The sequence below is a fragment of the Schistocerca cancellata genome, chromosome 1, assembly GCF_023864275.1.
Source record: "Schistocerca cancellata isolate TAMUIC-IGC-003103 chromosome 1, iqSchCanc2.1, whole genome shotgun sequence".
Classification (NCBI taxonomy): Eukaryota; Metazoa; Arthropoda; class Insecta; order Orthoptera; family Acrididae; genus Schistocerca; species Schistocerca cancellata.
Genome location: NC_064626.1, coordinates 990,087,037 through 990,102,647, shown reverse-complemented (window position 1 = coordinate 990,102,647; position 15,611 = coordinate 990,087,037). Strand labels below are relative to the sequence as shown.

General features: G+C 42.4%; 1 protein-coding gene across 3 annotated transcripts in view; it reads right to left on the bottom strand.

The window, feature by feature from the left end:
- Nucleotides 1-15,611, bottom strand: part of LOC126088610 (cytosolic purine 5'-nucleotidase) — a 486,141-nt gene that overhangs the window by 191,159 nt on the left and 279,371 nt on the right. The gene's annotated exons all lie outside the window — the stretch shown is intronic.

Sequence of the window (15,611 nt, the reverse complement as noted above, 5' to 3'; positions counted from 1 at the left end):
CCTTTCCCGCATGCTCGGACCTTTGTTAACAGTCTGTAGAGAGGCACTGTATCAAAAGCTTTTCGAAAGAAAAACTAGAAATACGGAATCTCTCCGCTGCCCGTTCGCAGGATACCGGGCGACAAAAAGGCAAGCGGAATATCGTGCGAAAGATGCTTTCTAAATCTGTGTCGATCTGTGTATATAAGCTTTTCTCCCTGACGGAACTTTATTATATTTGAACTTAAAATACACTCAAGAATTTTGTAATAAACCGACGTTAATGTCTCTGACAAGTGTAGCACATAAGCGGTAGAAGTTCACTGAGGTAAGTTTATCGTTATTGGCATTTAATGACGGTGTTCGCAGTTTCATTCTCCCACTTTGTAAGCTCTCAGTTTAGTTCTGCCTGGGCACAAAGCTGATATGAGCAAGGTTCAGCGGGCGAGGAAAGCTAGATGGCGTGACTGGCGCCAGTAAACAGGGGAAGTACCTGGGTCACGATAAAAGCAGCGTGCTCAGGGCAGGAGCCGCTGTGCGCGACCGGGGGGCGTGTGTAAAGGTGAGCGGTCTCGCAGGCAGGGTCCAGGAGCAGGCTCCCAACCAATCGATACCCCGCCTGCACCAGCCGCTAGAACTGCAGCTACAGCTAAACCGCGTCCTCACAACAGTCCAACGCTGCCGGGGCTCTAGCATTCTCAAGCAGTCCACAGGCAAGCCACAACTGTCTCCAACACCGAACCAACTCTCTCTCTCTCTCTCTCTCTCTCTCTCTCTCTCTCTCTCTCTCTCCTCTTTCCAGTGGGCTCGCAGCTTACGTAAGGTCGAAGAACGTCACATTTTATTGTAAACACAAGTTTTTTTAATGTACAATTTGCATTTAAAAAGACATGAACATAAACCAGAAAATATTGAATATGCCTTAAAAGTTATATACAAAGTACCTAAAGGACATGCAATGAAATGTTTGGAGAAAATGTAAGTTCACACTCACAGAAAAATACCTAGAAGACATCCTCAACGAACAAACAGATTTTGAGCACAAAAAGAGCAGAACATTTACGACTTACGTAAAAACTAAGTACTGTTTCTGAAAAATCTATAGTATAGCTTGAGCCTAAGCTGCCAGAAATAACTTTACAGGATCATGTAAATAAAAAGTAAACATATAGATAACGTGATCATACCATAGCAAAAAGACAACCGATATTTATGCTTCAAGATGCCATATGCACCACGTCACACCAGCTAAGAGGCAGGCGTATGGCACCGTATGGTTTTATAACGTGCAGCAGTGCAAGCGGGGTAAATATCGTTGCACTACGCATCCATCACTGAAACTCTCAAACGGGCAAAACATGTCGTGCAGGGTATCTGAGAACGTTATCTTCTGATTGTTGTGTCAGGAAGTGTTTCAATGGAAGTGTTTTGCTGTATCCACGCTAACGAACTGAACAAATACACAATGAGAAAATTTTGTGGGTTAATGCAAGTCGGAAAGTTGCCGATCACAAGCCAATGTCATGCTAATACGGTCCAATGGATTAACAGACAATAGAAATGGAAACGATGTGAACGCATACTCCGTCATGATTCTATCGGTACAAGTAGTATTGCTACAGGCATCATACGAGAATTCGCTGTCAATTTATGAAATGGCTCTGAGCACTATGGAACTCAACTGCTGTGGTCATAAGTCCCCTAGAACTTAGAACTACTTAAACCTAACTAACCTAAGGACATCACACACATCCATGCCCGAGGCAGGATTCGAACCTGCGACCGTAGCGGTCGTGCGGTTCCAGACTGTAGCGCCTTTAACCGCTCGGCCACTCCGGTCGGCTCAATTTATGATTAATGTATAATATTTGTATCTAGTTTCTTGAATACTTTACATTTCTTTCACTATTAACGAACAAGTTTAAGTGCTGCTCAAATGAGGACGTTGACCCCGGAGGGAAACTCGTAACGGGACGCATTAAATCAGACAAAAGACCGATTCTAGAGATGAAAAGAGTTCTGGTGGTATCGTGTACATGTTGTCACTAAAGTCTGTAAATAAGATTAATGAGGAAGTAAATTAGTCCAAACTTCGGCGAGAAACTGATTCTCGCAAACTGCTACACTGTTCCTTGAGCGAGACCACGTTGTTAATCGGTCTTCTTTAATTCCGCGGTAGACCACAAAGAATTTGTCGCAGGACCATGCTTCTGGAAATGTATGCAAGTGCCATGTAAAATGACATTTTAAAATCATTTATAGATAATAAGTAAAAGAGCCGCTATGCTTTGCTCAGATTACATATTAGTATTAGTGGGTCATAATTATTTCGTTCGTAATACTGTTAAAGAGCTTTTAGTGCTTAAAAAAAATTGAGGAATTGAGGCGACAGATTTCTTTGGCGCTAGTACACCAATGACACAACGAATGAGTTACATAATTGGGTTGTTTAGGGAATTCAAACCGAGCGAGGTGGCGCAGTGGTTAGCACCCTGTACTCGCGTTCGGGAGGACGATTGTTCATATCCGGGCCCGACCATCCAGATTTAGGTTTTCCGACATTTGCCTAAAATCGCTCCACGCACGGCTCAATCCTTTGAAAGTGCACGGCCAATTTCCTTCCTCATATTAAACATTTCGAGTTTGTGCTCCGTCTCTAATAACGTCGATTTCGACGGGACGTTAAACCATAATCTTCCTCTCTCCATTTAGGGACGTATAACGACGGCGCAAGGCGCAACGATTTTGGGTTTAAATTATGACATCACAAACTTATTTAGGGGACTATGAGCCATTTTCCCATCACAGTCAAGCAAATTCCTAACCACTTTTTATTTTATTCCGTTTCGGGCAGTTGGCCAACAAAGAGAATTCATATTAAATGGTGCAAGGTGTATCAAAATGAGAGACGTAGTAGTTGCGATATGCAATTGTGCTCTTACGTCGGCCCAGCCAAATCAATGTATGTTTTGCGTGGCTTCCCTGGATTATTTCAACGATGTGATGGATATGAACTTGAGGCCTTTCCCTTTCCTTGTCCAGATTAGCTACTCTGTCTCTAATGACCTACTGACGTAGAACGTCAACAAAACGCTATCTTGTGGACTCTAAGCAGAATACACACCACCGTCAATAGCTCCAAACGTGACTCCTCTTATTAAAACAAAATGTTCTGCGTGTAGCATCATCTTGTAGTCAACAAATATAGCTTCATCTGCTGAAAATAAGTAGTTTTTGTTTCGTACTCTTCGCACTGTGTGAAGACACAGTCCTCTCTCGCAACACATTATATCCCTAATAATAACAACACGCTTACTTTCTCTTGACTGGTGATCAATAGTCAACCAAGATGCAGCGATTTAATGATGACTGTAAAGCGTTTGCGCAATATTCTCACTGCTAGCAATTACTATTTGCCTAATATGAAGTAAATTTTTCTTAAGAGAGATAAATGCATAAACCTTTCAGTTCTGAATCTAATTTGCGAACATAACAGTCAGACAGTACCTTCAAAGTTCTCAATATGCGTTTCCACAGTAACTGGAATTTGCGATTCACTTTCATGCAGTACTAGCGACTGTCACACCATCACTCTTGCGTTCTGGAAGAGATTGAGGGAATACTACAGTGTTCGAGAAAACGAAACCCCTCCCTCCATAGTTTGACGTCATTTCTTATCTATTGTCTCTCCAGTGGTTACAGCTTAGTTGCATTCTGTAACGGTTGAGTGTTATTCTATAAGAGTTATTACATACAAAATTCAGAGGCATTACTTTTCGCCCGTATCTCGTTGTCGTGCGGTAGCGTTCTCGCTTCCCACGCCCGGGTTCCCGGGTTCGATTCCCGGCGGGGTCAGGGATTTTCTCTGCCTCGTGATGGCTGGGTGTTGTGTGCTGTCCTTAGGTTAGTTAGGTTTAAGTAGTTCTAAGTTCTAGGGGACCGATGACCATAGATGTTAAGTCCCACAGTGCTCAGAGCCATTTGAACCATTACTTTTCAGCACGCCTTCGTATATTAGAGATCGCTAGCTGTTTCAATTTAAGCGCTAAAAATAGTTCGAAGCGTAAATCTATGGATGACAGGGTCAGAAGATCACAAATGCGGAAGAAGTCATTCTTCACATTCATACTAACATTTAATTACTTTTTTTCCATGTCTTCTGGCTGGTTTGATGCGGCTCGCCAGGATTTCCTCCCCTGTGCCAATCTCTTCATCTCACCGTATCTCTTATATCAACATCCTCAATTATCTGTTAACGCATCCTATCAATCTGTCTCTTCTTCTAGCTGGTGTTTCCCAAATATTCCTTTTCTCGCCGATTCTGCGAATAATCTCCTCATTTGTCTTAACGGTCAACTTAATTTTCAACATCCTTTGGTGTCCTACATCATTGGTGTGCTCCAGACGTACATTTTCAAAAGTTTTTTTCCCTAAAATGAAGTTCCAGGACTATATTGTTTACTATAATAGCGAATTTTTGTGAAAGGAATGCTCTCTTTGCTTGCGCTTATCCACTTCGTCCGTCTACGTTATTTTGTTTCTACACTTTTGTAGTCCTGAATTCTGATGAATAGTCTGTCAATAACAGTATTTATGCTGTTCCCCATTACTTCCGTCTTTCTATAGTTTACTACCGTCGATTCATATTCTGTGCTCTGTAACGCCTTCATTCCGTCCAACAAGTCTTGAAATTCTTCCTGACTTCCGCAGTAGACAGCAATGCCATCAGCAAAACAAGAAAGCAGGAAGTGCACGATTATATGAACATCTCTGATGTCACAAAGTTTCCAGATGAATTAACACGTCTGATGGTGACTGTATTTCTGAATACATTCGAGACAATCTCTCCTGAAAGAGTACAGCACGTCACATAATATCATTGTTCCTGGCACAATTTGACTGAGATACTAAAGGCCGAAATGCAGCCTGCTGTTCTTATTTTGGTCAAAACAAATAGAAGAACAATTTTCTTGTATGTTTATTACATCTGTGAAAGTTACTCGACACTCTGAAGTCTTCAGTTTCTTCTGTTATAGTGTGCTGGCTGTTGTTGACGTGTTACATCTGCTGCCCTAAATTTCACGGTATACTTCAGTGGCAATAAGTTTCAAACACTATTTCCATTTTTTTTCTCTCCTGTACCGAAACGAACAGTGGACCTGGAAGACAAACACCCCCCTCCCAATTTTTTTCCCTCTCTCTGCTGCTTTGCTAGATTTCCGGAAAGCGTTTAACATAGTGACACTCTGCAGTCTGTTAACAAAAAAGGTCCGAGTAATCGAGAAAGGTTCTCAGATATATGAGTGACTCGAAGACTTTTTAAGTAATTGAACCAAGTACGTTGTCCTCGACGGGCGAATGTTCATCAGAGACAATAGGTACCGTCAGGAGTGCCCCAGGGAAATGTGACAGGTCATTGTTCCTAATGTCGGCAGATCATGCAGTTAAAAAATAAATAAAAACCTGTAGTTCACAATCCAACCTTCAAAATTAAGGTTATTATAACTCGTCCATTCTCTTCATTACTTCCTTAGTCCGTTTTCCCCAGTGCAATGAATAGAATTGTTTCCACTTTCGGAATTCGAGTCGGCTACCTACGAATCGCCACCAGCGCAATTTACTAATCGCGAGCAGTAACATGTATCTGAAGCTTAATTAGCAGTGAATAGTCTTAGAACATCATTCCTGAATTTGCAGTTGAGGAAAATAGTCAGAAAAAAAGCTCAGGAATCGAGCGAGATTACTTCCTTAACTGTGGGCAACGCCCATGTTGTGAACGTCACTTGCATTTTTCTAAGACTATTACATCTACGTATACCTAAGCACTTCTTTCCAAAAGAACCTTTGTTCTTTCCAAAAGAACCCTTGTTCTTTCCAGAAGGTGAGATTCATGGTACGGTGGTTTGAAGAGCTTGAACAGAAATTCCATCTCATTTTCCGGATCCCAAATTTGACAAATACAAACCACACCCACATCTCAGGTCTCCCACAACACTTTCATGTTATGTTCACTAACTTAGTGACCTGCGTGTAAACGTAGAGGTTACTAGAGATCGAGCTGAAGTTGAAATAAAAGAAAACTGACCACGTTCTTCTCAAAGCAATCATCCCAGCATTCGCCTTAAGCACCTTAGAAAAACCACGGAAAACCTAAATCGGAATGGTCGGCGGAGATTTGAACCTCGCTCATCCGCAATTCGAGCCCATCTACATCTGCATCTATGTACATGCACACACAGAAACCCCTCAAGCCATTCTAAGGTCCATGATGGAGAATACCTTGTATTACTAGCAGTCAATCCCTTTCCTTTCCCACTCACAGATGGAGCGAAGGGAGAAAGATTGTCCATATCCTCATCTATGAGCCCTCGTTTTCACTGCACTTCGCACGCTGTATGTGGGTGGCAGTAGAACTGTTCAGCAACCTGTCACAACTGCTGGATCTCTAAAGTGTTTCGCAAAAGGAACTTGTTTTCCCTCCAGGCATTCACATTTGAATTCTCTGAGCATTTCCTTAATACGTCTGTGTTAATCGAACCAACCTGTAAGAAATCTAGCTGCACGCCTCTGAAGTGTTTCGATGTCTTTCTTTAATCCGAATAAGTGTTCTGTACGCGGTCTGGTTTATACGAGGGTTGGAACTTTAATAGTGGCAGCTATTTATTTAAAGCTCGTACAAAATAGATACGTGTTTCAAAGTTTTACTGACCTTCAAAGTAATCACCAGCATTGTGTATAAACCGTTGCCAACGATGTGGAAGTCGTAGGATACTCTCAGCTGTGCCAGTTGTGTTGACAGTTCGAGCAGTGCGGTCTATTGCCCGACGAATTTGTAGCAGTTCTGAAGCGAATGCCGTGAAGTGTTTCCTTCAGTTTAGAAATCGAGATGAACTTACGAGGGCTTAAGTCAGGGGAGAGCAGTAGGTGGTGTAGCACATAGCAAACCCATCATTCAAACAAATCAGTAACAGCTTGCACTGTATGTGCTTGAGCATTGTCCTGCAAAATGATGGTCAGGTCCTGCAGAAAGTGTCATCGCTTCTGTCTCTAAGCTGGTCGTAGGTTGTGTTGCAAAAATGAACAGCGTAGAGACAGAAGAGACGACACTTTCTGCAGGACCTGAACATCATTTTGCAGGACAATGCTCAAGCACGTACAGTGCAAGCTGTTACTGATTTGTTTGACGCCGGCCGAAGTGGCCGAGCGGTTCTAGGCGCTACAGTCTGGAACCGCGCGACCGCAACGGTCGCAGGTTCGAATCCTGCCTCGGGCATGGAAGTGTGTGATGTCCTTAAGTTAGTTAGGTTTAAGTAGTTCTAAGTTCTAGGGGACTGATGACCTCAGATGTTAAGTCCCATAGTGCTCAGAGCCATTTGTTTGACTGATGGGGCTGTTGAGTGCTATACAACGTACTGCACTCCCTTGACTTAAGCCCTCGTGAGTTGAACTTGAAGGAAACACTTCACGGCATTCGCTTCAGAAATGCTACAAATTCGTCGGGCGATAGACCGCGCCGCTCGAACTGTCAACACAACTGGCACTGCTATGAGTATCCTACGACCTCCACAACGCTGGCAAAGGGTTACACACAATTCTGGTGACTACTTTGAAGGTCAGTAAAACTTTGTAACACGTATCTATTTTGTACGAGCTGTCAATAAATAGTTGCCACTATTAAAGTTCCAACCCTCGTAGCGAAACTACTATTTTGTACGAGCTGTAAATAAATATTTGCCACTATTAAAGTTCCAACCCTCGTAGCGAAACTACACATTCATAGAATTCTCTCAATAAACCGAAGTCGATCATTCGCTTTCCTTACAATCGACGTTATGTGCTCGTCCCATTACATGTCGCTTTGGAACTTTATGCCTAGATATTTAATCATTGTGACTTAATCAATGTGACTGCAGCAAGCAGTGCAACACTATTACTGTATTCACATATTACAAGATTGTTTTTCCTGTTCATTTGCTTCAACTAACATTTTTCCACATTTAAAGCAAGCTGCCATTCATGACACCAAATGGAGATTCTTTCTAAATCGTCTTAAATCCTCCTGCACTCACCTAAAGACGATATTTATCGGAACACTAACGACGTCATCAGCAAACAGTCGCAGCTAGTTTGGTTGTACAGAGAACAAGAGCAGTCCTCTCACACTTCCTGGGGCACTCCTGACGATACCTATTGTCTCCGATAAACATTCGCCGTCGAGGACGGTTCATCTACTTAAGTCTTCGAGCTACTCGCATATTTGAGCACCTTTCCCGCATGCTCGGACCTTTGTTAACAGTCTGTAGAGAGGCACTGTATCAAAAGCTTTTCGAAAGAAAAACTAGAAATACGGAATCTCTCCGCTGCCCGTTCGCAGGATACCGGGCGACAAAAAGGCAAGCGGAATATCGTGCGAAAGATGCTTTCTAAATCTGTGTCGATCTGTGTATATAAGCTTTTCTCCCTGACGGAACTTTATTATATTTGAACTTAAAATACACTCAAGAATTTTGTAATAAACCGACGTTAATGTCTCTGACAAGTGTAGCACATAAGCGGTAGAAGTTCACTGAGGTAAGTTTATCGTTATTGGCATTTAATGACGGTGTTCGCAGTTTCATTCTCCCACTTTGTAAGCTCTCAGTTTAGTTCTGCCTGGGCACAAAGCTGATATGAGCAAGGTTCAGCGGGCGAGGAAAGCTAGATGGCGTGACTGGCGCCAGTAAACAGGGGAAGTACCTGGGTCACGATAAAAGCAGCGTGCTCAGGGCAGGAGCCGCTGTGCGCGACCGGGGGGCGTGTGTAAAGGTGAGCGGTCTCGCAGGCAGGGTCCAGGAGCAGGCTCCCAACCAATCGATACCCCGCCTGCACCAGCCGCTAGAACTGCAGCTACAGCTAAACCGCGTCCTCACAACAGTCCAACGCTGCCGGGGCTCTAGCATTCTCAAGCAGTCCACAGGCAAGCCACAACTGTCTCCAACACCGAACCAACTCTCTCTCTCTCTCTCTCTCTCTCTCTCTCTCTCTCTCTCTCTCTCCTCTTTCCAGTGGGCTCGCAGCTTACGTAAGGTCGAAGAACGTCACATTTTATTGTAAACACAAGTTTTTTTAATGTACAATTTGCATTTAAAAAGACATGAACATAAACCAGAAAATATTGAATATGCCTTAAAAGTTATATACAAAGTACCTAAAGGACATGCAATGAAATGTTTGGAGAAAATGTAAGTTCACACTCACAGAAAAATACCTAGAAGACATCCTCAACGAACAAACAGATTTTGAGCACAAAAAGAGCAGAACATTTACGACTTACGTAAAAACTAAGTACTGTTTCTGAAAAATCTATAGTATAGCTTGAGCCTAAGCTGCCAGAAATAACTTTACAGGATCATGTAAATAAAAAGTAAACATATAGATAACGTGATCATACCATAGCAAAAAGACAACCGATATTTATGCTTCAAGATGCCATATGCACCACGTCACACCAGCTAAGAGGCAGGCGTATGGCACCGTATATAGACAAAGACTAACACAGACGTAAGGAACAATATTATACCTTCATACCATCTTCATAGGAACACTTGATAATGGCAAAAATGGTTCAAATGGCTCTGTGCACTATGGGACTTAACATCTGAGGTCATCAGTCCCCTACAACTTAGAACTGCTTAAACCTAACTAACCTAAGGACATCACACACATCCATGCCCGAGGCAGGATTCGAACCTGCGACCGTAGCGGTTGCTCGGCTCCAGACTGTAGCGCCTAGAACCGCTCGGCCACTCCGGCCGGCTGATAATGGCAAAAACGCCGGAACGAGCTACGAGTAAATAAATAAATAATGCAGAAAAAAATTGTAAAACAAACTCTCTCTCTCTCTCTCTCTCTCTCTCTCTCTCTCTCTCTCACACACACACACACACACACACACACACACACAAATGTCATCTTTTTCATTTTACTGCCTGCCGATACCCAATGATATATAGACTAAATTCCTTGTCTTTGGTCACGAGCTAATATTTTCTCTCTACTTAACTCCACATATTTCATTCCCACTTTCGCAAAATATTCTACAGAGAGACACGAGACCAATGATGACATTTCTGCAGATGAGAAAGCTACACCATAACGTATTTGAAAAAAGTGTTGGGACGTGTCTGATTTCGGAAAAATACTTGTTTGTAGACTGGTGGCCATTAAAGCTATAATACCATGAAGATGGCATGCGACAAACGGCAAACTGGTAGTGGGTGTACTACAAAAAAAAATGGCTCTGAGCACTATGGGACTTAACATCTGTGGTCATCAGTCCCCTAGAACTTAGAACTAACTAACCTAAGGACATCACACACATCCATGCCCGAGGCAGGATTCGAACCTGCGACCGTAGCGGTCTCGCGGTTCCAGACTGAAGCGCCTAGAACCGCACGGCCACAAAGGCGGCTGGGTGTACTACACACCGCCCAACCAGACATCCCAAAAGAGGACTTTCCTGCAAGGCTTGACTTGGTCAATGAAGTGAAAAAGTGATCTTAATTTTCAGCATCACCTTTATTTCAGGTTATAAAATGATACGACCAGCTTAGATAGCGCTAGCAATGTATTCATATCTAAAATACGCGGAAAGATATTCTTCATAAAAAGTTCTACGTACTTACAAGATGTACAGTAAAAAGAAAAGCAAGTGACAAAGAATATGCCATAAAACATCGTTACAGGGTGTAACAGCCAAGTATGGGGCCATTAAAATTTCTGTTTGCTTCGTGATGCTGCTATTTGTGATAAAAAGAAACGTGCATTTCCTAAATGACAACTGTATGCACAAGTTCAGGAAAAAGTCCATTGCATTACAACAAAGTTAAATAATGTCCAAAAGAATGTTGGCACGTTAACTTACAGCAGTAAGAGACCAATAACAGAAAATAATAAAACTTAGGGAGAGTATATGAGAAGAAATCTAACGAACAGGCGGCTAACTGATAATGGAGGATGTTCTTTAGTAAATGTAAGGAATAAAAGCCAACGTACAGAAAAGAAATATTGCACCGTCAGAAAGTTCACTGCATTTCGGTAAATTACGGAATAATTTAACAAACAAAACTCAAAATACATCAGGGCGGGGAGGTAACGTCGCGCCACCGACAAGTTCGTTGCAGTCACTTGAGATCACGTGGGTTGACTCCGGCGCGCTGCATCGTGTTGCCACCAGTCGCCCATGTATGGTGGAGAGCGCATGGGAGACCATGAGGAAGCAGTCTCCACACGAAACAGTAAGCGTCACAATCACTTGCTCTGTTTCTACATATCATTGTATCACATCTTAGTACGCGGCGTCAAAGCATCAGATTACTAGCATCCCTCCTCAAAACGGTTTAAATACTAGTTCTTGATCACACTCACATTGTTCATTTAAAATCTGTTCCGGAAAGCACTTTTTGCTAACAAATATTTCAATCGCGCGATCTTCCTTCAACAGCTGTATATAGCACTGTGATGTTTTGCTCTATGTTTGTTGTAGCGTGTTTATTTTCGACATTGTATGTAGCAAAAACTGTTTTGAGAGAACCCACGCTCTTGAAAACGTGGTTTGAATCACCGTCCAGTCTCATAAAGTAATAATGATCACAGTCACCTCAGTTCACTTTGCTACGCACCCGAATTCAGGGATTTGTCACGTTTAGGTTCAATTTTATGACGGAGACATAAACCTGAAGTGAAAACCTGTTGTAATGTTTGATCTTCAAAACATTTCTCTGTTTTTTTGTGACATTTTGTTGTTATATATGACAGCAACATATTTAGCTTTTCTTTTCTAGGCCTTATTCGTGACTGGTTCAAATGGATCAAATGGCTCTAAGCACTATGGGACTTAACATCTGAGGTCATGAGTCCCCTAGAACTTAGAACTACTTAAACCTAACTAACCTAAGGACATCACACACATCCACGCCCGAGGCAGGATTCGAACGTGCGACCGTAGCAGCAGCGCGGTTCCGGACTGAAGCGCCCAGAACCGCTCGGTCACAACGGCCGGCTCGTGACTAGTTTGCCGATATGTTTATATCGCTTCTTGATTTTTCTAGTGTTGGTAACAACGATGGTTTTAGTGCCGTTTGTTGCTGCAATATCTTTCAGTACACTGATATATTTTTATTTCACTTTGTGGCAATGGTAGCTGTTCTACACGTTGGGTCATACAGCGGAAAAAAAGCTGTTTCATAACGTTGAGGATAACATGAAATAGCTTTTGTAGAAAACGAGCCTGCATAGATGTAATAATAAATTCCGAAAACATGTACATTTGTTTTCTGGTTAAAGCTAACGAGGCAACCGTGCCTAGTCGTCATCGCCGATTTCGTCCAAATTTATGGTATATGTAGGACTTGGCCAGCGGCAGAAGTAGGGGCTGCAGATGGCTCAGCGATAAAAATAATTAAAAAAATAAAAAAATTGACACGAATCTGGCGAGGCCTCGGCCATTTACGTTATCCTAGGCTCACTGCAGCGGTTAGCGCTGCGGAAAGAGTACAGAACAGTAATCCGAAGGTCGTGGGTTCGAGTCCCTCTGTAGAAAAACTAATTTTCTATTTTTACATTACTTGGACTGGAAATAAATCGAAGTTAACGTTCAGTATATTGCGATGTCTATTTTTATCGTCAGGTGAAGAATTTGATCAAAAAACTTCAAAACTGCTCTTGTCATCATCGGGGAAAGAAATCGCAACTGGGTTTTGTGTGCTGTCCTTAGGTTAGTTAGGTTTCAGTAGTTCTAAGTGCTAGGGGACTGATGACCATATGTTAAGTCCCATAGTGCTCAGAGCCATTTGAACCATTTTTTGAAAGAAATCGCATTTCCAAGGAGACTGCAACAAAATAAATTCCTTTGTACATCACCAGTTATCCTCGCCAGTATTTGGTGAAATGATGCGTTACGTGTGGTTTGCTGCCAAGCTGTTCCACGAGAGAAAACCTTTTATGAACGTAAACTGTTTTGTTTTTCTACAGAAACTTTAAAAACCAGAAGTAATTGCAAAAAAAAAATGCTGCTTTCATAACGTTTTCAATATACCAAGAAAATTCCAACTTACCCTGTTTTTACGATGAATATCACTCCAGCACGTGTAAATCATCCACTGTAAAATAATAAAAGTACCTAATTTTATACAACAAGTTATAGTGTATACCATGCACTCCATACCTGGAAATTTATTTGCAAGCCCACATTTTCCCTTGCCTTTTATGAAAAACTGAATAAATACCATAAACTGAGATAATTTCGAGGGATTTGTGGTGCAAGAGACGCAAAAATTGAAAATAAAGAATGTTTCTGCAGAGGGACTCGAACCCACGACCTTCGGATTACTGTTCTGTACGTTTTCCGCGCGATAACCGCTGCCGGGAGCCTAGGCTAACGCAGATGGCTCATGTCTGCCCCGACTCGCGCCAAAATGCTATTTTATTTTTTTTCTAAACGCTTGGCCACCCGGAGCCCCCACTTCTCTTATTTTTATTTTTGGCCAAGCCATGCATACATCATGAATCTGGACGAAATCGGTGATGACGGGTAGGTGTAGTCCCCTTGTAGTTACAGGAAGTTAAAGCAGTTATGCTCTAATTCAAGAACGAAGTGGCTTTTTGGGTTCATAGAACTCATAGTTTGTGCGAAGTTATCTATGTCTGCTTATCATCTACGTATCGTTTGTAATACACGAATGTGCTAGAGGAAATTGAAATCTTTAGTAGAAAGAAGTGCTCTCCGAAACGTATTTTACACAGTGCGAGTTCGATCAGAACGAGTATTTTTGAGGAGCTTCTGTGGTCCGATACTCTGATATGTATTAAAATGTGATATAGTGATACGCAGGTAGAGGTATTGTGAAGATTACTGCCTCGGTGGAGACTGCGAGACTGCTTCCGCATGGGCCTATCTGCAACCGTCCACAGTGCATCGGCTACTGGGGGCATGAACAAGACGCAGAGCACTGGAAGAAAGCTACCCCCTGGTGGCTCCAATGAACTTTCCGCTGACGCTACGTTTCCTCTGTACGTCTTTGTGTTTTCCATTTTATTTGTTAATCGTAATTCACTGATATTCATTTATCTTTTCGATGGTAAATTTCCTTTTTGACCTTACATTTTATTTTTAAATTGGTTTGTAGTTCACTAAGGAGGACCTTCCATTGTCAGTTGTTTTCTTTTCATATGCTATCCTCACATTATATTATTTTCTGTAGTTGAATTCTTTTAATTCTTTTAAGTTAATCAGCCAAAATACTTCTGTATATTATTTCTTTTAATACGATGAATTTAGGAAATGTACATTTGTTTTTTTTTGTCTTAAATAGCATCACAAAACCCACAATTATTTCAATGACCCATTACTTGAATGTAGAAAATGTGACGTTTTACACTTTGTCACCTGCGTTTTTTATATTGTACGTATTAAAAGTAGGCAGAGCTTTTTATGAACAATACTTTTTCTGTCTATTTTACACCTGAAGATGATTGCTGGCACTATCGAAACCGGTGATATCGATTGATAAACTCCCGATATAGACAAATAAAGGCAAGATTACGCAGCGGATTTCCCGTACAGAAACTGCTTTTGAATGTTGGTTGTTTGTGAGAAGCTCGTGTTACGCCTCTTGTGGATGGAGAAACATTTACCAGCACAAATCGGAATTCGACAGCAGAAGATCCGTGGGCATCGAGATTGCTGTTGATCGTTCCCCATTCTTGCTGCTCGGGCTGGCCAGCATCCAATGACTGCCATGCGAATATGGAGTCTACAGTTTCAGGATGGCTGTACTCAACGTCATGCAAGATAATGAGATTTCCGCCCGCCTAGCGCCCGAGAGGACATCTTGTTCGCTCCATAGTGCAGGATCGCACAGCCACGTCACCTACTCTTGAGTCATGAAATGTGCTTGTCTGCAGCGAGACCGATACCTGTACGGACAGTGTCACGACGTCTAGAGCTTCAAGGACTGTAAGAGTATTGTTGTGGCTTTCCATGACAGTGCAAGGTGCACTGACGACAGTGCACACCACGAGAACATTGGACACAGGAGTGGCACCAAGGCGTCTTTTAAGAGAAGTCCTGGTTTTGCGTACAGCATGATATCTGTAGTCGTGTGTGGAGGCTCGGAGGAGAAGGAATGTTGTCAGATAGCACTCGTTATCGCCATGCAGGCCTACACCAGGAGTATGGGTTCGGTGCATAACAGCATCAACTCTGGCCTGCATGGACGGGAATTCGGATACCAACCGCTACATTTCTGACTTGGTAAGGCTGATTGGTGTGCCTTGTCTATGAGGTCTCCCTGACTTTTTTTTTCCAACAAGATAATGCCAGACCGCATTTCGCCTTTGCTGATCCGACCTACGTCGATCCAGAATTTGTTCTACAGTGCGTTGGGTCCAGGCCTCTCATTGAAAACACCCGGTCATGGCTTGTTGGCAGACTGGCACGCCACTACTTGTCAGCCAGAACCACTGATGAACTCTGGCGTAGAGTTAAGAAGCATATCTGTTAAAACGCTCAGTTCGACTCGATACGAAGCCCAGCTGGAGTCGTTTTTGATGCCAGGGATTGCAGCTCTGTACGCAGTTTGCATCCTGTTCAC